Source organism: Anas acuta, chromosome 10 (assembly GCF_963932015.1).
Source record: "Anas acuta chromosome 10, bAnaAcu1.1, whole genome shotgun sequence".
Taxonomy (NCBI): domain Eukaryota; kingdom Metazoa; phylum Chordata; class Aves; order Anseriformes; family Anatidae; genus Anas; species Anas acuta.
This window is the reverse complement of record NC_088988.1, coordinates 17089193-17112430: the sequence shown is the minus strand read 5'-3', so window position 1 is coordinate 17112430 and position 23238 is coordinate 17089193. Positions and strand designations below refer to the sequence as shown.

General features: G+C 34.6%; 2 long non-coding RNA genes across 4 annotated transcripts in view; one reads left to right on the top strand and one right to left on the bottom strand.

The window, feature by feature from the left end:
• LOC137862172 (uncharacterized) overlaps positions 1–617 on the top strand; it is a 29452-nt gene extending 28835 nt beyond the window's left edge. The window contains exon 4 of the long non-coding RNA XR_011100076.1: positions 278–617. This is a non-coding gene — a long non-coding RNA (uncharacterized lncRNA). The remainder of the gene's footprint in view (positions 1–277) is intronic.
• The window catches only part of LOC137862171 (uncharacterized), a 235464-nt gene that overhangs the window by 93835 nt on the left and 118391 nt on the right, over positions 1–23238 (bottom strand). For 2 of the 3 annotated variants that reach the window (XR_011100074.1, XR_011100075.1), the window contains exons 6-7: positions 7790–12913; positions 272–366 (exon numbers count right to left, since the gene is read on the bottom strand). This is a non-coding gene — a long non-coding RNA (uncharacterized lncRNA). The remainder of the gene's footprint in view (positions 1–271; positions 367–7789; positions 12914–23238) is intronic. The other variant, XR_011100073.1, reaches the window with a different exon arrangement.

Here is a 23238-nt window from a genome sequence, read left to right as displayed (position 1 = left end):
AATAGAGATGCAGGCAAACTGAATTCTTAGCATACTATTAGCTGCTCAACCAAGAACTAAGTTAGACTGAAGCCATCAGTCTGTTTTCTCATTTTTAGGATTTGGGGAAGAGACATCAAATCTATACTCCTTAATATCTTGTCATTGTATTTATTTTGCATTCAAAATTCCAATGTATTTCTTTAAGATCTCTCTCATGACACAAGAGCTTTGCAAAGGGCTTGGACAGTGTTGCCAAACACAGAATAAGCACAGTACCTCTTGCTCTTACCTCCAGAGCCACAATATGAGAAGCTTCTGGCACTCTGATGTCCTGTCAGTTTTTAATGCGAACTCTGGAAGTTCACGGACACGACGCTGTACAATCTGAAGAAGATAAATCACAGTTACTTCGAGCCAGCTGACAGCAGTTTAAGCTGCTGCAATCATCAACCACCAAGGGAGTTTCTTCTTTTATCTTACTAAATGCAAAAGTATACTGGGAACTGGTAATATCACTGGACTATCAGGAGCCCTGCTTTTACATAAATATCAGCAAGCGGTAAGTAAATTCTGTTGACGAAATGTAATAAAACAAAGACGGTTTCAAATATGACCATTCCCTGATGCATTCTGTAGCCCCGTCTTACTCACTTATTGCATGCTGCTGAGATTATAAGGTTTGCTTTTATCTGTCAGAAATCAATATTTCAAACATCAGATAAAAGAGGAAATTGAACTGGGAATAGGCTGAAGTGCTGTAAAAACTACAAAGCACAATTATCAAAAAGCACTTAAAGTACTTAATAGGACACACATATAAAAATGCTCAAATTAATGTCAGGGAACTATAATGAGAACTTTTTCTATGTTTTTTGATCCAAATGCAATGTAATTCGAGAGCAGCCTGGTCAGTCAATACAGTTTTCAATTTATATGAAACCCTAAGGGTTTCTAGCAATCCATTTGCTAGAACTGAACCATTACATATGATTGGTTAATATTTCAATTTATTGAAAATACATTATTTTGTGTAAAGTGTTTAAGTTGTTGAGGTTTAACCATTATAAACAGTTATGATAAAAATAGATCTTTGGGTAAACAGATACTTTACAGTCAAGCTTTTAATAAACACTAGTATAACTAGAAAATTGGATTTTAAGGAGGATAGACATCATAAGGAAAAAACGAAGATACACGGTGGCGGGGTGAAAGGGACATGTTATACACAAATGAACTTTATCAGCATGTATTAAGCTGAGAAGGGATTTCTTTGTAAAACATTGGAAGCAATTGTTATTTTATGCAAAAAAAGTTCACTATTAACTTTGCTACTTTCCCCTTAGATTTATATATTCATTTATCATCTTTAATGTTATTGAGCTGGAGGTCCTCACAAAACTATCCATGCCAGATCAGAAATCACTGCAAATGAGTGTGTACATGCCTGTATGCAGTTATTAGCATCTACAGAAAGTAGATTGTGTGGCCCTAAGTAATTTGATATGAAATATGAAACACATACTGGAGTTATAGCTATGATTTGAGCAACCAAGATCCATGCTAACTAAATGTCTGTATGAAACTTTTTCACACTCTTCTGTAACATATAGCCCTTATTTTTAACAAGGAAAAACAAGGAATCCTTGAGAAATATTTCATTGGAAAGTTATTCTTAACATTTATAGTATAACTCTGTAACTTAACAATTACACTTATTTGATAGGAGGGAAACTCAGCTCAATCACAATTAAAAGGTGCTTCTTATTGGAACTACATCAGTCTCCCTGAGCTTGATGGAAACTACACCAATCTCTTCCTTGAATGAGACTACAGTTTCCATTAACAGACAAAATGTTTCATTAGCCCAACATCTTCCCACTGTCTCTTTGCAGTTCTCTTCTATGGTTTTGGACCTAATCCAATACAATTTATTTAGCTTACCAACTTCCTCTTTTGCTACTTTTGCCTGAGCTAAGTCAAACCTTCTTCGCTTCTTCCATTTTCAAGACGTAAAATTTAATTTCAGCCCCTAGAATCCTTATTTGGGTCATAATCTACTGCCTACCCTTCATCCTCTCTACCCTTTACAGTTCTTCAAATGTGTTCCCTTTTCCTGCTTATCTCTTCAACAGTCTTTTTTTTTTTTTTTTCTTTCCCTCCTTTAGATTCCCTTTCCCCAACAAACAATGCCACTCCAGCATGCCATACCATTCTCTTGGCTTTCTGTATCTATATGCCATTTCTGTTGTTCTCCTGTTAATTTGATATGGATTGACCTTCCTATGTCAGTTTGGAAGACTTTAACCTTTTCAAATTTCACAGCTTTCCTAAACATTTGCTTTTACCTTAATGCCTGCTAGAAATTTTATGAGCTAAAAGGATTACAAGGAGGTGCATATTAAAAAAAAAAAAGAAAAAGTAAAAACTCACATAACAACTCACATTGTTTCTGTCTTTTGTTGAACACATTTTAAACATGTAAATAAAGAACAAAGTAAGCACAATCATGCAAAAATAATATATTTATAAACACAAAGAAAACTGAACATAATTTTTTATAAGGAAGGACTCCCAGATCTGGAACAACATTACAGACAGGAAGAGGACTGGCTAACAGTTATCACAATGGGTAAACATTCCTGTCTCTGTCCAAGAAGTCTTCTGCAACTTCAGAGAAATCAAATCTTTATTCTGTGAAATGGTTATAAAGTTACTGTTGCTTCAGATTGGGCAGTTTCAGGTCTTTTTAGGCATACAGTTATTTTTTGATCATACAATGTCTATGAATAATACAGTCAGGCTCTGATCTAGACAGTGAATGACTTATGCAATTCACCAGGTAAAAAAGGAGTCGAGAATCCCAATAAAGTGGCACAATATATAGAGAAAATCTGTTTCTATAATTCTGGTCTTGCGTATATTAAGAGAACACAATTCAATTGCAGGAACTGGGAAATAAGTCCCCTAAAACTGGAGTTTTCACATGTAAAACCAATGTTGACAAGACTAAAAATAAATAGATCGATTCAGCTTGAATTTTCAGATTTCTTGAATCAACAAAGAGAACATACAAGCTTTTCAAATAATAAATATTTCCAAATGACCAGGTAATAAGGAAATACATTGTTATAAAAAACAGTCTGAGTGGAAACCATAATATGACCTGGTAAGGCAATTGTAGTTACGGCAGTCGTAGATTATTGCATAATGCATTTCACAGAAGCTTCTTCTATTGTGCCTCATTGTATTTTTTCCTTCAATTATTAAATATAGTGGCTTAACCTCAAAAGCAAATGTACTTGTCTTTACATGCACTTGAATTGTTACTACCATTTAAAACTAATCAATGTTTTCTTTAGTACCATAATAGCTTGTTTGCAAAGCACCTCTTTTAGAAAAATTTACACTGCATTCAGGAAAAAAACATGTTTCACATTCTAAGAAAAACTCCTAATAAAGTGAAAGAGGGCTTGATTCTTATCTCAAAGTTTAGTGCAATTAAAATAACTTCAAAGCTTAAAAATTTTTGCACAAAAGAAGCTGCTACTAGATTATACCAGAGTGCTCATATGTAATACATTGTATGCATTGTATATTATCCTTACTTCCCTAGAGTAATTTGAAAGGACTCGCCATATATATATATAATATATATATACACACACACACCCCTATATTCCAGAGTATGTGATGCATATGACTATTTTAGCCCTATATGCTTTCTTTAATGTTAACAAGGGAAAAAATGGTTAAAATCTTATTAGCAGAGTTTAAATGCACCATTCCTTGGAAATATTATACATCTTCTGACCTGAATGTTCAATTGCAAAAAAATCACAGGACATCAAGGTCTCATTCAGTAGTGGAAAGCCCAAGCTACTCCAGTAAATTCAATATATGTACTCAGAGTACAGTTTGACACAAATGGGAATGTTCACACCACTTTGCTCTAGCAATATAATGGAGGCTTCTAAATTAGTCTCTGTGGACTCCTTCAGAAGGAGGTCAGAGAAACAAAGTTAAGCAATATGAGTACCCTGAATGTCTCAAGTTCTGCATTTATTCAACAACCAGAAGTCTTACGGAAGGAAAAAACAAGTTTACATAGAACTCATGCAAGTTCTTATCACCTTCAAGTGTAATTACTATTTCAATAAACAGAAATATGCGATGCTTGTACTTATACATAATTCCATTGATTCCAGTAGGGTAGCGAGTCTATCACTAGGATGAAAGTTATAAAAAAAAGAAAAAGTTAATGAGGATTATAATAATAGAACATTAGTAAAAATAAAAGCTATTGCAATGCCTATGATCACATCTGAGAAGCTGATACAGTTTGTCCCATTTTTCTTCTTTGGTTTCATAGTGATACCTACCCATTATAGTTCTGCAATATATGTTTCATTGTGTTTCGAGCACAGATTTTCCATAACAGTTCTATCATATGTGATACCTTCTGCCTACACTTCCAAAGCTTCTACACCTACCTTGCTCTCAGCTGAATGTTGGTAATACTAATAGTGGTAGTAGGCAATTTGTTTTCCTATATTATCCCTGAAAAAGATGCAGTGTAGGACTATTCCTTAAAACTTTGTAGGTTTGCATACATGTTCATACCGTATGGGGAGCCAAGTGCTTTAATTAGCATAACTGCAACATAAACTGGGTAACTGCATGTACGGGTAAGTACAATTAGCAGTTGCAGAAGTTAAAGGACTGTCAGGTAAACAAATGCCTAGCACGTATCAAGCAGAGGAGCATTCTCTAGGCAGATCCTAGAGGCTCTGTGTAGCTCTACGTTTTTCGCCCCCCCCCTACATACAATCTATTTTTGAAAATCTGACTCTATTACAAAAGTAATGACAAATGAGTAATGACAAAGTAATGGATAAATTAAAAGTAAGATGAAGACTTTGAATCACAAGGACAAGAAATTTTCACCTGAACGTACAGTTCAGGGACAGAATTTCTGACTTATGAAAAGTATAGGGTTCAAAAATATGCAGTGTGTTTCAAAATGAGATAACAAACAACAAATAGGCACAAAGAAATTAGTCAAAATATCAAAAGTTTTAACTAATAAAATATTCTGTGTTGAGGAATATAGAGTGCCAAGCCTTACCAAAAATAAATAGAGTTACAATTCAAAGCACTGGCCAGTGTGACTGCCCACAAAGTAATGTAATGACCTATGCCAAAGCATTTGCCACCAACTGCTGAATAGACTGAAGTCTTGCTCCTTTGCTAAATTATATGTTTCAGAATTAATCCTGTAGCCTGCAGCACACAGATGCTTTATAGGGCAACTTAGAGCAATCACCTCATTATTTAATAGCATTGCTTTAACTCCATTGTGATAGCTTTCACTGTTGGATATTTTCTCTTACAGGCTCATGTTTTATCCTTTTCCAGGACTACACACCTGTTTTCAGAGAATTACAATGACTTTAGTTGGAGCAGTGTATAACAAGCAGCAGCTATGAGAAACTTCCTGTGCAATTTCTCCTTAGATGGGCATATACTATAGGCATGAATTTCTTTTAACTAGTTATTCCGAGATCCCAGCTAAAAAGACATGTATATGTTTTCAATATTATTCACCATCAATTGCATGCAGTACAAAAGGAAAATATTCCAAGATATAACTAAATCATTGTTATATAGTAGATAAGATAGTTCTGTTTGCAAACTTAAAACAGGTAGAAGGTGCAATGCAGAGCAAAGTTCAACAGTGACCAGAAGAAAGAACAGAGGTGAGAATTTTTCTGTGTATTTACTAATCCAGAAATTGCGGAGAAATTGCCACACCTGTGATCCAACCAATCTGGAGGCAAAGCCTCATGCAACTAGAGCTTTTATTTTTATTTTTATTTTTATTTTTATTTTTTTTGCTCAGCTTAATTTCTTCTTTAATGAGTGTTTTAACTTTTCAGTGGTTCTCAGTGTTTCTGTAAACATGATTTTGATTTGGTTCACCTCTGTATATTTACAGAAAAATGCAGAGAATGGCAATGGAAAAGCTTGCCTATTTGAGCAAATTCAAGGAATTCCACTGAATTCAGTGAACTTATGTCAGATTTATTTATTTATTTATTTATTTATTTATTTAATTTTATCTGGCAACAAACCTGATTCAGATTATTTCATAGCATCAAAAATCTGCTAAGGTAAGAGCTGCCATGTTATATATAATATTATTTCCTTCACAAGTTTAAAAATTTATTTTTATGTATACTTAGGTCCATGAATTATTATTTTTATCATCCAGAATGCATGGTTTGTGTTTTACACTTGAAACCTTAAAAACAATTTAATAGGGGGCAGCAGAATACAGTTGTATTTTATCAGTTTATTTTATATAATTGTTGATGATATGCAGTCCCCCATTGAGAACTTTGGTTTGGTGTGGCCACAGGTCTCATTGGTGTATCATAAAGGATCCTGTACAATTTCATCCTATCACTTCAATCTTAGTATTTGCTCATCATCATAGTTTTGTTATGTCAAAAATAGGACAAATTAGAAATAGCAAAACTCAAATTTCCCCAGAACATTAGGAATATATGGAAGTGTACCCAGGATTTTGTACTGAATTACACTCCCAGACCTAAAAATAGCTTCCAAGCTGGGACCTTGCCTAAATGCATGAGCCAGTCTGACCTCCTCAAAAGCTCCCTGTCAAACCTCTTCCCCTAAACTGAAAGATAGATTAACAAAACTAATCATTCAACAGAGGATTTACTACATAGCAGTGTACTCTTACATTACAGAAATCAGTTCATCCTCTAATTTCCCTTTATTATCCAAGATTATCTTTCCAGCTGGCCGTGAATTAAATATTTCATTAAGCATCATTAAGGAATTATATATACACTCTTTACCGTTCACATTGTTAATCATAAGTACTTTACTCACAGACAGCAATGAATCTGACTTTTACCTTCCAGTTTTACTACAAAGCCATTTTAGAACAGCTGTCGAAAGAAACAAAATGCCCTCATTTTCAAAAGAGAATTTTAAAATTAGATTCACTTCAAAAAATCAAGCATTTACTTAGAGGGTTTAAATAAGGTGACTGAGAAATGAATCCCTGGATTTTTCCATTCTTCTCTGATCTGGCTGGAATAAGGGCAGCCCAAAATTATAGATTAGTCCCTGTCTTTAAACAAGGTAGAAGATGGTGAGACAGTGCTGGGTAGTTGTACAGTCATAATGGATTATGCAGATTTTTGTGTCCTGGGTCACTGTTATGAATCTGATCCAAGACTGCAGTGATGAAATATCAATGTCATTTTATGTCTTTCTGAATCAAATCCTGACCCTGTTAGGTCAATGGCAAAACATTATCAGTACTGGGATTTTCACCTGTTGATTCTCTGGTGTGCAAAAAGAATTAGAGTTTGACTCAGCATTTGTTGACTTTAATTGGCGTTAAACTAAGTTCAAGGCCCGGATTTTTTAAAGACTTTAGGTGCTCATTTGCTCATGCTTTGAGCCTAAAAGCTGTATCCTTCAGGTGATTCAAACACTTAAAACCATAGTGTCAAAACTATAAACTTTTTATCTTTAAAGAGTAATATTATGATGGGCAAGATAATACAGTGATGCTAAGCATATACATTTCCAAATGACATCCACACACTGATTGTGTCCCCTGCCATCACTCCTGTGCCAACCCCTAGCTTAGCCCAACAGCACTTCTAACACAGCTCCACTTCCAATCATTTCTCTTTCCTCTCCTAAATCGTGGGAGAAGAGCTAAATCCTGATCACTTTTCTGTTCTAGTAGTGCAGAGACCAATACCTGTGTGTTTCCTCTCTGGATAGGAAAATACCAAGCAGGTATTCTGTACTGGTAGATTCTTGGAGATGGCTGTGAACGTGATGGAATCCTCTAGGAAGGGAATCCTTTAGGGAGGGGGGTATTAAATGGTGTCGGCCGCCATGAGTGTAAGGCACACCTGGTTCAAACTGGGCCTCCTGTCACTGCATGTGGAGAGCCGAGCGCCTCAGAGATGACTCACAGCAGCTGTCTTCTGAGCCAGCCAGTGCCAGCATGGCCCAAACATCACTGCATAAAGCACATTGATTAGGAAACCATAAATGAGGATCCAGAAAATGTCTGTATTGCTCTGCTCCACACAGTTAACTGGATAAGGGCTATTTTCACGACATTTATTTGTTTCTCTGAAAGCAAAATCCTTGTCCCAATGACAGGAGGTTCAAAATCTCTCTGACTACAGCGTTTGCGACCCTCAAGAAAATTAGCATGGATTCTGGTTTATACTCTGCATTTGGTCTAGTCTGGCTCACAATCATCCCTTGAAAGTTCATCACTACAGACTGTGAGGTCTCAGTAGTACAGGAATAGTAACTCTTTGTGTCAAAATGACTAAATTAACAAAACAAGAGAAGTCATCAAACATCCTTTCTTTAGTGACTAATTCAAACAAAATCCTTAGAGATGCCCTGAAAGCATGTACAGGTGGCTTGTTATTTTATTTCATCCTCTTTTGTAGCAGTTATTTTAGAAAGGACATTACAAGCCATTTTTTAACCAGCGGTTGCAGGACCCTAACTCTCAAGTGTTGCATTTTTAGTCTTGGAAAGTTTTGAGTCTAAAAAGAAAATCAGAATAAGAGCTAAATGAGCCATAAAATTTTGAGTGTTTATTCAAAATGGAAACAAACTCACAATATTAAATTATTTGTTCATGTCCTCCAAAAATACTAAGATACACTGCTATAAAAATTATGTCTTGCTGTAATGCGTGCTTACTGGAAATATTTCACTTGTGCTAATATACAGTTCAGGCATGTGCTCCTAAAACTATTTAGCTATGCTGAAAACCACCAAGGAATTAAATTGGATAAAAGCATACTGAATAAGTTGTTGGAGGTTTAATTACCTTTTCCTTTTTCCTCTTTAGTGGGAGTTCTGAATTCTGGAGGAGTAAAACTCCAGTCTCTACTGTATTGAAATGATATTTTTTTAGCACTCCAATCATTGTCTCTACCTGACTAAGACATTTCTGGGCTAAAGCAGGTGCATTTACTTTTCAAGTATTATTTTACTAATCAATTGAAAAATTACCTCCATGAATGACAGAAGTGCAGACCTTTGGAGTATTTCATTAAAAGGAGCAAACATTAATTACAAATCCAGCCCAACCTTTGCAGACATAAATTATGGGACAGATCTATTTTCTCTACGCTTAATTGCAAGCAGAGACTAGCTCTTCAAATTATTATCTCTAAGGCATGAATGAAATTAAAATGGATTTGATGATATTCTCAAGACATATTTGTATCCAAACAGTTTGGCCATCTACTATTTGTTGATACGAGAAAATTTAGATTTTGCAAAAAAAAAAAAAAAATAGAAATTGCAAAATGGAATTGAAATCATAAAGTCTTTTTAGACAGGGAAGTCTAATTGCAGGTTTAACAGTGAGATAGTTATTATTATTTGTTAATAACTTTCTGAAGTGTTCACATTTCAGGGAGAATTTTCCAGGCAATATCCTTCCCAATAGGTAATATTTACACTTGAAGAAAAATAACTATTTTCTAGTGAAACAAAAAACTTTTCCCACAGGATTAAAAAGGTTGAAATTTGGATTTAAGAATAGCTACAGTACTGAAATGTTTGTGAACAAACTGAAATCTGGCAAGAAAATAGATGAGTAAAGTGCCTTTCTTTGTTCACTGAAAACCTATTTTGAATTAGGCATGTTTGTAGATACAAAGCAGAATTTCAAAGACATTTGACAATGGCCAAATTTTGAAGTGACCATTTCTTCCTATTATTGCATGCATTTTGAGCACATTCTCTGTTTATCTTTTTGTTCTTTTTAAATGTTAAGAAACTGCAAAATTCCATCTTTATTTGTTTGTCAGTAGGTTAAGTCAGAAACACCAGAAACAAATTTCCTAGGTTTTAAGACAGGCTTACTATTTCTCTCCTGCTACTGAGCTCTACCTTAACTATACCAGTTTTACTACTCAATCTGTTTTCCAAGGGAGAAGTATTCAATAGGTAATATTGATGGACTGAAATAAATTATCATATAATAAAATACCTTTTCAATTTCTAAAAAAAATTGGCTCTGTACTTCACAAAGAGGAGGAATAAAATAATATAAAAAAAAATAACAAGTGTAGAACTCAAATTAACACAAAACTACCTGATAAGTCTCAGTGTGAGTCAAAACCAATCTTGAAGACTTGAAGACTTAAGGTATGGAAATCTTCCTTTTTTTTTTTTTTTTTTTTTTTTTTTTTTTTCCTGTTTCCAATAAGTGGAAAGCTAATTCCTGCAGTAAATAAACAGCATTTATTATAGCATGTATGTAGATGAAAGAAGGTGCGATTTACTGTGACAGCAAGTGAGGAATAGATGTAAAACGCAGTTGTTTTTTTTTTTTTTTTTTAATAGTACAATGAAACATAAATATATTCTTTGTAAAACATATTTAGTGATCAACATTTTTTATTAGCCAGCCTTCTTCTGTAAGTACTTTACCCTTTATTTAACAGTGTTTGGACAAAGGAGTCTAAGCAAAAAATCTCCATGGGTACTGCCTGCCCCCATGATTTTACTATCCTGCTACCAAAGAGGTTAATCATTTGGCACTGCATACTTTAAAAGAAAGAATGAAAGAAAGAAAGGAAAAAAAAAAGAAAAAAAAGATAATGACTTGCTTGGAGTTTAATTTACTTGTGTCATACAATAAATACCAAGCTGAGTTCTCACAGTCTTAATCATTAACCTCAGATAGGACTTCAGCTTAAAATGCATTCCTTCATCTCTGATATGTTTCATGAATACACTTGTAGATATTTTAACTACAGTTTCAAATATGCTGAAGAGACAAAAAAATCCAAGGCCCCTCAAAAGCCAAGCTCTCTGCCACCTTTTAACTTTTGGACATAATATGACCACCCATCTCAGCTGTCACAACACTCTCTGAAAGCAGAACAGAAGCTCTGCAATAAGAGATTTTTTTTTTTTTTTTTTTTTTTTTAGGAGGCCCAGCTCAGTTTCAGAGAGCTTATTGGTACAAAGAGCAGGGCAGGGGTACCGGAACAAGGCAAAATAATCTGATATGGTATTGATTTTTTTTTTTTCCAGATTTCCTATCGTTACAGACTTCTCAGCGCCATGGCAAAATATTTCTAGTACTGAATTGAAGATTCTGATACAACGTTAGAAGATTACCTCAAAAATATAATCTGGTTCAAAAAAATTAGAAATAATTGACCCAATAGAGAGAAGACTTCATGGGCTTTATAATTGTGAGTGTCTTGTTTAGGGGAGGGAAGAATGAGAAATTTTTCCTGCTCCTTTGGATTTTGGAAATATTTACATTTTCTTCATTCTCTGGTATTTCATCCTAACTGAAAAGTGAGGAGTTAACGATTGATCCGGAGCTTGGGAAAAGCAGTCAACCAGAGGACCACTGAGGACAGGGTGAACCCTTTAACCATATTGCCTGAGAAAGGCAGCACTTGGCAATCTTTTTCTGGCAATGATAAAATCATAGGTAACCTATTTGCTCTGGAATCTAAACCAGAGCACCATGTTTAAACCACCTGCATCTGAAATGAAGATAAACATGTTATGGGGATCTCCCCTTTTACTTATAGGCCTGAATGGAACATGATTTTTAATGGACCTGGGCAAACTCCTCATTCTTAATAGCATACCATTCAAATCACAACAAAATTTAAACAAGTGTAGTGACTGTTTTTTTTCTGCCTGAAGTTATCCAGTCCTAAAATTTTATCCAAATCTCATTGTTAAGCAGCATACACTTTATATTTCTATAGAAAGAAAAACATTATCAACAATTACTGTTTTTTAACACCTTGCAGCTTTTATATAGTTTCTTCTATATATAAGGAAGAAACACATTAAGCACTGTGTGAAACTAACACCAACAAAATTTATAAAATATAGAAAGTTTGGGGTAGAGAGGGCAGGAAATCAGTTAAATTACAGATTTAAAAAATAAGACAAATTCTTTATTAAGGGGTATGGAAAGGATACAAAGGACAAAGATTATGTACCTTTAATCTACTTTTTTCTTTTTTCTTTTTTTTTTCTCTGAAGACAGAACTGCAGAGAAGACTTTGCTTAAAGTTGTATAGATCGTTAACAGAAATGTTGATAAAATGTTCTTCATCTAAGTATTACACATTGGCATAGTAATGCCTGCTATATTCTAGACGTAGACAAATGTTTATTCAGGCACTGGCATGCACCGAAACAACATCCATTAATTATAGCTAAGAAGGAGAGTGAGCAACGACTGCTCTGTGGTAGATCCCAAGTAAGGCCTGCAGTACCATCTCGGACCCATGCCACAGCCTTTCAAACATGGGCTACAGGATTTCACGGAGTGGGCTGTAACATTCTAAAGGGTGACATAGACTTCATGTATGACAATGAGGACAACCGCATGAGAATAATTTCAATAACAGCTCCTATGTCAGAACTACAACACAAGATCTGCTGGGCGACTCAAGTTTCCATTTCTGGAAAAGACGAACTACTTTGGACTGCCAAGGCCAGCATATCTGGGTTTCCCAGACCCCAGCATGATGGCACATATAAATGGGAGCAAGCAACCCCTGTAGAGAGCTGCCCAGAGCCTCCCTGTGCTCCTCAGGGAGGTGGTGTGCAGCCCACAGCTGTCAGCCATGCTGGGATAGCAGCACACAGCCCACAAAAGGGTTGTCCCCCCAATCACTGCTGGTCTACACAGAGAGAGCTGCAGACAAAGCTGACAAGGGGGTGAATGAGTACCATGATGTGTAGTTCAGAAAATACATAAGTACCTTTATACATGTTATGTGCATAGTTCTCATTCTGAACTTTTTTCCTTTCTCTCCTTCTCGGTCCTCCTTCTTTCCCCCAGCAAGCTCTGAAATAACAAATAAAAGTAACATCAATGCTAGCTCCACACAGATGAGATAAACAAATGTGTGTGGAACAGGGAGGTGCATCTGTTTAGTGATTTTAAAATAAGCTGACATGTGTCTGTGTCACCAGTCCAGCTTATCTTCCTCCAGCCTATCATGCTTTTGTGTACATGTATTTAGCTGAAATATGATGGGAGGGAAGATTATTATTATTACAATATCCATTTGAAATATTCCAATCATTTAAATACTAAAAGTTACCTGTAAATTGTGGACAAACTTGTTGCATGTTGTGTTATCACTGCAGATTGAACTCTTGTAGGATAAAGGTCCAGCATGTTTCAAATATTTCTTGGTCTTTTTTGGACAGCCAAATATGAATAACAATTTATTTTGGCCAAAAAGACAAATTCCAGGTGAATTTATGTCCTTAATGGGAGATTTGCCATAACAAACAAGAAGGGGATATAGCTATAAGAATCAGTGTGTTCTAGTCAAAAGTGGAATATCTTAAATCAAAAGTTACTGTAAACTTAAAGGTTCCTGTTAAGCCCTTCTATTTAATCTTCAACATGAAAAGCTAGAATTCATGTCTTCTACTTTATTAAAAGAAAGGCAACCACTAGGATAAAATAATATTGAGAAATAAAATTTACCTTGGATTAGTTTCATGTAAACATAAAAAATCGACTTCTCAGAACTCACAGGAAAAAACATAATATAGTTAATATTAAATACAATGATTATGCAACCTATTACTTTTACAGTTTGTGCTCTTGTGTCCTTGATTTCAGCCCTGTTTTGCTTATGATTAATGAATGACTCACCTTTAGTACTCTTTCATTTATTTCATACCTCATTATGAATTTTAAAAGGTCATTTGTTATTTGAAAATTAAAAAAAAAAAAAAAGAATGGAAGTTGGACACTTTTCATAAATGCCAATGACATTTTTATAAATAAATTGCCAGTGCCCAGTATCATACCTCTTTGTAACTGTTTAAATTTTCTTACTACTATAGATATAATTTCAAAAACTTGGGTTTAGTCCCATATAGTAACAGGTGAAATGTCTGCACATTTTATGTGAACATCAGGAGTGCCTATGCACTCCCTATACAGTCATTCTCACTCATAAATCCCAGAATGACACCTGGTGTGCATAACTCTTTTCTTTTTTAAATTGTCAAGATGCTACACTACAATTTCCCATGGTTTCTCATTTCTTTAGTTTGGAATATGATTTTGCCAGGGTTTGATACTCTGTGGTGGTTTTAAAACCACTGATTGTTTTTTGGTACTAAGGTACTATCCAAGGTTTTGTACCAAAAAGTTCACAGTACTTTTTTTTTTTTTTTTTTTTTTTAAGCTACATCCTTTTTCTGTTTTGATAATTACTTCCAACTACAGCATTTGGTAGTCACAAAATACACAAAAGTCTTGGGTCACATCCATGCTAAATCACATTCTGTGAGACAATCAAAGGCATAAGGCAAAGGCCAGCTTTTCTCTAATTTTCTAGAGGTAAATTCTTAAACCAAACGGGTGTCACTGTCAGAAGACAACAGTTACCATAAAAAACAAACAAACAAACACACCTATAATCAACTGATAGCTTGTGGAGTAGATAATATCTGCAGAAGCTCGTAATAATTCCATTCAACAGAGTCACTGTCACAGCTGGCAACCTATGCTGTGGAACTTTGTGGTGGCACAGAAATCTCCTTTTGGACAGAGGGTGATCAACATTCTTCACAGCGTTCACTTCTAGGACCATGTAAAAACAGGGCCTGTGCTGTCTATGGAGCAATGGCCTGCAAGGCTGTTTATAGCCTGGGCTACACTCCAGGCTCTGTAGACATGCCCAAGCTAACTTTAAACTAGACAGTTTGGTGATTTTTGGCAGTTCAAAGTTTCTTGATGTTCAAAGTTCTGCAAGGGACCTCACTGTAAAAAGGTTATCTCTAATTTACCAGTGACATTACCACATTTACCAGTGACTAAATTACCTATGATGTCCCAAAGACAGCTGCACCCAGCTCCTTCTGCAGAAGATAACCTGTCTTCATACCATGCCCTGTTTGGAGCCTGGCTCTTAACGTGTACGCAGCAGCATCTGCACCTACTATTTTTGCCCTATCATATTTACAGCTGGATTATTCAGGTGAGGTTTATTGAGGCTGGATGCTGAGGCTCCATCTGACTGAGAGCAAACCAGAGTCCATGGACTTTAGAAACAGAAATATAAAAATCAACCCCAACCAATTGCATACTTCTTCGCCCTGTACAATATGCATGGCTGTTTGTGGTGCCAAGTTCAATAACTTAAATGTTGTGTCATCACTAAAAATAATATAACTGAGCATGGTTAGTAATTGCAGCCTGACCTTCAGCCTCGGATTTGCTTAATATTGTGGCTTTATGTTTTCCCCCAATTTGTTTAGAACTCTTTGTACCATGGATTATTAATCTATAACTAAACATTGTCCTTGGTGTTCATCTAGATGACGATATTTGGAACCAAAGCAAATCTATTATCTTTTCTTTGAATTTTGTAAGCCTGTTTATTCGAAGCTTTTATTCAGCTTCTTCCAATAATTTCAGTGCAAACTGTACAAGAAAAAATGTAACTGTTTATTTAGGATCATTGTTTTAAATCACATATCATCTATGATGCATTTCATCTGTAGACAGGTCGTTCTTAAGGTTAACTAAATTAAATGCTCATCCCAGCACTGTATGCTAATTCCTGACAAGCACTATAATAACTTTCAGTGTGAATAAAGGAGACAGTACAGCACATGACATATAGCAAATGTAAGAAAGTAATGACAAATAGTAAATAACTATTTACATGAGTTAGGTTGTATGTAAAAAAACCAAACCAAACCAAAACAAAACAAAACAAAAAAACACTCAGTGGGAAAAGAAAAAGTAAAACTTCCTGAAGCTATAGGAAAAACGGGGGTTTGTGCTGAACATCACAGAAACCACAAAAAAATACAGAAGGTCTGCCTAGGTTACTACAATTCCTGACTATCATCTCAAGTGCAGAGTGAACAAACAAAACCAAAGCATATATGGCAGAACAGAATGTTCTGAAGAACAGAATGTTACATAATGTGCATTTTTCTCGAAGGATTTCATCTTTAGTAAGTGGCTTCCTATTCAAGCAATGAGAGAACTTAAACTCCTCCCTTATTAGAATGCAAGTTTGCTTCTCAAGGTGAATCCTTAGAGATAACTACAGACATTCTGAAACTTAACAGGAATTACTTTTGCTACTTGAAGAAGGGCAACTATTTCAAAATATCATTTATTATTTCTTATTATAATGATACCAAGAACAATTTTCAGGAACTATCCAGTCCTTATTTTGGCTCAAAACAATTTAAATGGCTTAACTGGGCATTTCTACTAGAATTTTTATATAAGGTTTTAAAACACAATCTATTGTAACTCATTAGAATTAGCCTGGCATTTCTGCACAGAATTTTGAGTTAGCTGTTCTCCTATGTCTGTGGAAACACTGAACAAACAGAAGCAGGTAATTTTCTGCTGTTTGCAAATCCCAAAGGAATGAAAACAAGTCTCCCCAGACTATCAAGAGCACTACATGTTTCTGCTTTGCTGTTAACTCAACAAATACACTTTTCCCAAAGCACTCTTAAAAAAAATTCCTTCCATCTTATATTTCCTCTGTAAGGAAATAAAATATATATATATATATATATATAGTAAAAAATAATAATAAAAAAGCATGCATAAAGCTAGTGAGAAGGGATGACTTTATTTTATTTTATTTTTTTATTTTTTTCCCCAAGTGATAAATTATACAGTAGCAATATCATAACATTGGATTACTGGGATATTTCTTCCAAAATGTATGTCTGTGCTTCCTACTGTCCCACAAAACAGGTGTTATAAAGAAGGCAGCTTTAAAAAAATTAATCAACTTAATCAGTATCTGTAAGCATGAAATGCAAATGCAACTAAAGTTGGAACAAACCTTAACTTCCACCTTGTCTTTCCTTTTTTTCATATCCAACATAGACTGTGACTGAGGTGTCCAGATACCATTCCAGAAAGCCTTTATCACTTATGGTCGCAATTTGGAGTCCTGGGAATATGCACATCAGATCTTTTACACAAATATCTGAAATGAAGAGCTCCTTGAGAAAGATGTGTGGAAATCCCCTTGCTCCTATATTATTTAAGGCTACTGTACAGACATGAGGCCATGGCTGCTTCCTGCATGAGCAAGCACTGTACAGAAAGTGACTTTTAGCCATATACATTTCTGTGTATTTCAGAAAAAAACAGTGCTTTTATGTCCAGGTAGATGACATAGCTAATGACACAAGGAATATCTGACTACCTGAAATAATGGGGAACCATACTTTGCAGCACAATATTCAGAAATCTCAGGCAAGTGTTTGTCTTTGTTTAAATTGCTGTTTTTTGGACAACTAGGTATTCATTTCTCTTGGCTCTACTATAAGATTACATTCACATATCGCTGACTGAATGTAACCAAGGTAATACTTGGATTCAGGAGTGACCCTTGCTAGGCTTTATCATGCCTATGTTCACATTGCAGGCTACTACATACTGACCCCTACACCAGGCACCCATGCAGAACATGTGTTACATAGACTCAGAGGGTGAAAATATCAAACTATCATAAACCCTGTAACTGTCAAATGCAAGAAATGATAGACTATGCCCTAAAGCTCTACTGTGGCAAATTCACTGGTAGTGTGACTTCAGGCCCAACCTCAAATATGAATGTGTAAATTACATCTTTGGCACTCTTAGACACCTGCAACACTGTGGGAGCTTGTGCTGCTGTACAGATGATTAGGTTCACTCTCATTGCTTTTCAAAGATTGACTTACAGCAAGCAAGGATGCAGAGTACATTAGGCTTTCAAAGAGGAGGACTTGGGGGGAAGGTAACCTGAATGTTTAGCACATTTTATAGTTAGATCTGGAATAAAGGATGTGGATGTTATGAGAACAAAACAATGAGGTTACTGGCAGGAAAGAACTTGGAGTTGGAGCAAATGTGAAGGTAAAATAGAATCAAAATACTGAACCATCTGCTTTCTAATGAAAACAGCTCTACTTGTCAGCAACATCTAGAAAAAATGATTTCTTAGTTGGAGTGTGTAACTGAGGGAAGTAGCTTTTTTGCTATATGAGGTAATACACTCAAATGATGTATGACTTAGATAATAGTGTGGGTTAATGATCTTCAGCTGGATCAGGGAGTAAAACAAAGTAATTTCATAATACAGAACATGATGGATTAAATCATGTTAATACTGGGTATATACATTAAAGAAAATGATCTTTCTGGCATACTAAATGGCAAAATAAAAAGCACTTTTAGTAAGTTATATGATTAATTAGTCTGCTCTTTTATTTATGTACCATGATAAAGTAAAATGTACTTCTTCTGGTTACCTCCCAAGCAATTATTCTAAAAGTTATACTGAATACACCAGCTTCATCATATTGCACCAGTCGATCAGGAAATGCAGAGTAGGTCCCCATCTTTGTTTTAAGGCAGGAGATTTTCCTCTCCTTTTCCTGTCCTCCCTACTAGATTTCTTTTTTCTCTGTATGTTTTTCAACTCATAGAAACATGACTTTGAGAACAGTATTTTGATGCATTGAAAAAACTTAAACAGATTGTTTTGCCTTGAGCAGCATTAACTGGGGAGAATGCAAAAAAAAAAAAAAAAAAAAAAAAAAAACCAAAAAACAAACACACAAAACAAAACACAAATAAGTGAATATTTATAACTCAGATATAATTCAAGCAAATATTTAAATATAGGAATGCAAATGCTCCAGACTCCATCCCAATTCTCATCTTTTTCATTTCCTGCTTGCATGATTTAGCTGGTTATCCTGCAAGTTTCTACCAGATTTCCAAAGGTTTGATCATATCCAGAATTTTTTAGAAAGAAGCTGGAGATGGATTTTCAAAAGAGATTTCAAATCAAAGGAAAAAACGTTCAGAAGTAATGGTGCCTACAAAGGGAGAAATACTACTATAGAGAACTGTGTCTACCCCAGTTTCATTTTACATCATCTTATGAGCCTGCAGAAATTGATACAATGCAGAAATTAGAAATTAAGGCAAAGTCCATTTCATTGTTATTTTTTACCTTTTTTAAATATATATTTTTATTTTTTTTATAAGATTTAATAAGTGGAAGATGTTTCTCCATTCCACTAGGGAGTTGTATAGCTCCTCTTCAAGCTAGATTGTCTTAAAGAGATGAGATGTACTGGACAACATGGAAAATCTGAAAGACCACAGACCTGTACACAGTTTTGTAATGCAAACTTCAGAATTCAGGTGGAAAGCGTCTGACAGAGAAAGAAACTTGCACAAGGGGCCCAGCATTTGCATGGACTTACCCTGTTTCAGTGACATCTGTGGAAAAGTGAGTCCTGATTTTAAAACACTAGGCTGAAGGAAATTGCTTTTAAAAAAGAACCAGCTAAGAACAACTACCTTCTATTTTATTTTATTATTTATTTTTTTTAAGCTAGTGCCAGACATCTGTCTCCTACAGTGCTTTGCATTTCCACACAAAATCATCCTGATCTAATCCTGGTTCCTCTCACACAAAGTCCACCCACTGATACAGAGTCAGTATTCACTGATTAATCTTTTGTTTGCAACATCACTATGCTTTCTTCCTCCTCTGGGGTTTTGCCTTCTCCATTGTAATGTGAAATCTGTCTTTGCTGGACATTAATTAAATCATGGCAAATATAAATTCATACATTTTCAGTATGTTTCATATGTGCATTTTACACTTATGCCCTGGCAAAGAAAATGCTCTGTCGTCAAGCTCTACAAATGCATATTTTGTGTCATCTCATTTTAGTTTATGTGAATAAACTCAGGATGTTCATTCCTCCTGCAGTGTTGTCCTGTGTTTAATTCTCATATACATTAAAGGGAGCTTACTCTGCTGTTTGCAGGCCTGTCAAAATTCTAGCTCATGTGGAAAAAGGCCCACAAGTTTTCCTCAGCAAAGGCTTATTTGTTAACCCCTTTCTATGATCAATGCTCCCCACAATTATTTTGTACACCTTTACTAAATGTTCCTCCTTATTCTAAAGAAGATTTATTATAGATATTATAGAAATATATAGATATTATAGATATTTATATAGATATATAGGTATTATATATAATTATATATTATATATAATATATGTACTATATATAATATATATAATGTATAATTATAGACAATTATATAATATATAGATATTATATTTATTTTATTTTACCAGTTTCTTCCAGTAAACCTTATAGCTGTTAATAGTGTTTATATATTTTTAAGCAACTTTTAAGCCTTAAAGTATTGAATGGATTCTGCCTAGAAATACCAAATAGATCCCGAAGTTAGTTAATACAAAGAACCTGACTGTTGTCAGAATATAGGAGACAGGTGAAATGTATCACAGAATATAGCATATAAGCTGGTTTCTTCAAAGTGTTGATCTAAAGTAACATTCAATTATTGTTACACTTTAAACTTTGTAGGATATAACACCATGTAGAAGTGTGACTTTAAAATTAGCATTTGCAAGTGCCTATGATGTAGGCGAGGGTTTTTAGCAAACAGCAGGTTTTAAACATAAAAGTACATTAATTTATTTGCTGTAACAAAATTAGGTGGATTAGTTATTGTTCAATCTGATTTGTTAAACAAAAGCTTTTATGTTTCAAAAAAGAAAAAAAATCTGAAAGGAGCAGTGTTGGTGCTCTGGTACTCCATTACTGTTGGCAAGACTCAACTAGAAATGCAAGATATGTATAAAGAGTAATTTTGTCTCATTAAACGACAGCACTAGTAGTTCCTCTTCATCTCCTTAATTCATTTCTTATAGTTTTTCTTGTCACATCCACTTGTTTTATGGCTTACTAACTTGCAAGTTATGGTCGTAATTTATGGTCAAAATTGAGTGGTAGCAAATCACAGAATATTTTCATTGATTACCCTAAATTGTCTAATCTCCTGTATGTTTTTAGTACTTGATTGGGTGGTATTTACTGATTGCCTTCATCTAATTTAAAAATCAATCAATAGCAACAATGAGAGGTGGTGGATAAATCGAGTCTAATGCAGCATAACTGCAGCAAATATCCATCAAGGGCTCATTCTCAATCAAATTTGTGGTAAGTTTTAATACATAAACCAAAATGTCTAAAAGCCTTACTTCTAGAGCACATCATTTTAAAATTGTGTTCTGTATTGTGACAACTTATTGCTCTTATGCTGTCTATTTAGGATGTTTTTCCACTGCTAAAATGAACATATTTCACTACAATAAAACTGTAGCAAACAAGAAAAAAATGTCATCAGCTTTGGTTTAAAGGCACTTTGTTCCATCTTCCCCAATATTATCTGTGTATAATAATGGGAATTAACATAACATCAGCTTTTCTTATAAACTGTATGCATTTTCTCTGAGATAAACATTCTAATAAGTGTCTTGATGGGAAATGTGTTTTCTACATCGAGAAATCAATTCATTAAAGTCGTTCTTTTTTTTTTTTTTTTAAAGCATCTTTTATTTCCTGAAGTTTTGGGTAGCAAATATGAAAAAAAACTGTCTGGAAGGCAGAATTCAAATTTATGGACACTATCAGGGCAAAACCACATCATGCAGCAAAGAAGGACAGAGAGCACATGCAAAGCTTCTTTTCAAGTGATGGTAGTAAAAACTTAAAATCCTTCTTTCTAATCTCTCATGAGAAAACATACACAAAATACCATTTTATTTCTGAACTAAGCATGGATCTCCAATTTATATTAATGTAAGTTTTATATAGGCACATGGAGGTGAACAGTTAAATAAACTGAGGTCAGAATTATACCTGCATTTGTATCAGGCTGAGGAGCCTGTTCAATAGCCTGGAAAAACAAGTTAAAATTGGTCTCTATTCTTGAAAGAATTTTGATCCGTACTCAAAAACAGGTATTTGGTATAGACTTCATATAGTAAACATTGAATGCAGATATCTAAGAATATTTAGCTTTTATTTCCTGACAACATAGGAGATATGCTATATAGTTCTTGGACAATAGGAATTTCTGTCTTGTGTCTTGAGATGTTAATACATAACCAGTGAGTAAGAAGAATTTGGAGATTTTGCACCTTTCAACAATTCTGAAGTTATTTGATTTTAGAATCAAGTGCACATATTGGCAGATAGACATTTTCTTTTACTGCATTTAAGGTCAAAAAAGTACAATACTGAGTACAGCCCAGGAACATGATCTGGAGCATTACATAAGAAGTTAGAACTGAATTTCACTCAAAACATCATTAAGCAGAACTTTGAAAGACAAAGCACATATTGTTTCCTAAAGGTTGAAAAGAAAAAAGAAAAGAAAAAAGTAAAAAAAAGAAAAAAAGAAAAGGACAAAGGTTCTGAATTAATCAGAACACTAAACCTGAAGTTACACACATCAAGACCTGGGAATTCTTTCCTTTAACTTTGCAGCTGGACACTCTCTGAGACCAGTATCAACACCTGTGACTTCTTAAATTTTGCATAATCCAGATGAAAAGACAGAGAAAACATTAATTCTTATTCAATCCCAGTCATGTTTTATTTCAAGTGTAAATGTGACTGTCTTTTATTTGTGTGAGGGTTCGTTATAATGCTATTTATATGTTCTTCTACAGTTTTGATTTTATCTGGGATTAAAAGAAGAATGGTACAATGCTAAGGTATTAAAGCAGGGGCTTTCCTATCAAATCTGCTACACTTTCTAACCAAAAGAGGGAAGTGTGAGGCATCTTATGAAGTAGTTTTCTGGCAAGATTCAAGGTTTAGATAGTTCTGAAATCACTCAGATGAAAATTCCACATTTTGGTACTTATGTGAAGAAAGTAGAAGTTACATGGCTACAATCTACAATTAGTACAAACAAATCTGCAGATATATGTGGATCAGGCAAACTCTGTAAAATAGTTTTGCTCCAATCAATTTTAAGGTACCTTTTGCTGCTAAACACCCTCTAAAAGTCTCTGGCCCAAGTAACAGATCACAGCACACATTGCAAATATAAAAGACAACCACCAAAGAGAACCCTACCAGCAGTCCGCTGTTTATTAAAATTCTGACATTCTGAGATATCTTCTTGCCAAGGGCCCTCTTACAATGACATCTGTACACTTGTCATTACATTGCAGTTCACATTACTTACATAAACATGCCACAGGGAAACCATGACTGATATAATTTTTATAAGATTGAAAGGTAGCCATTGTGATCATTAA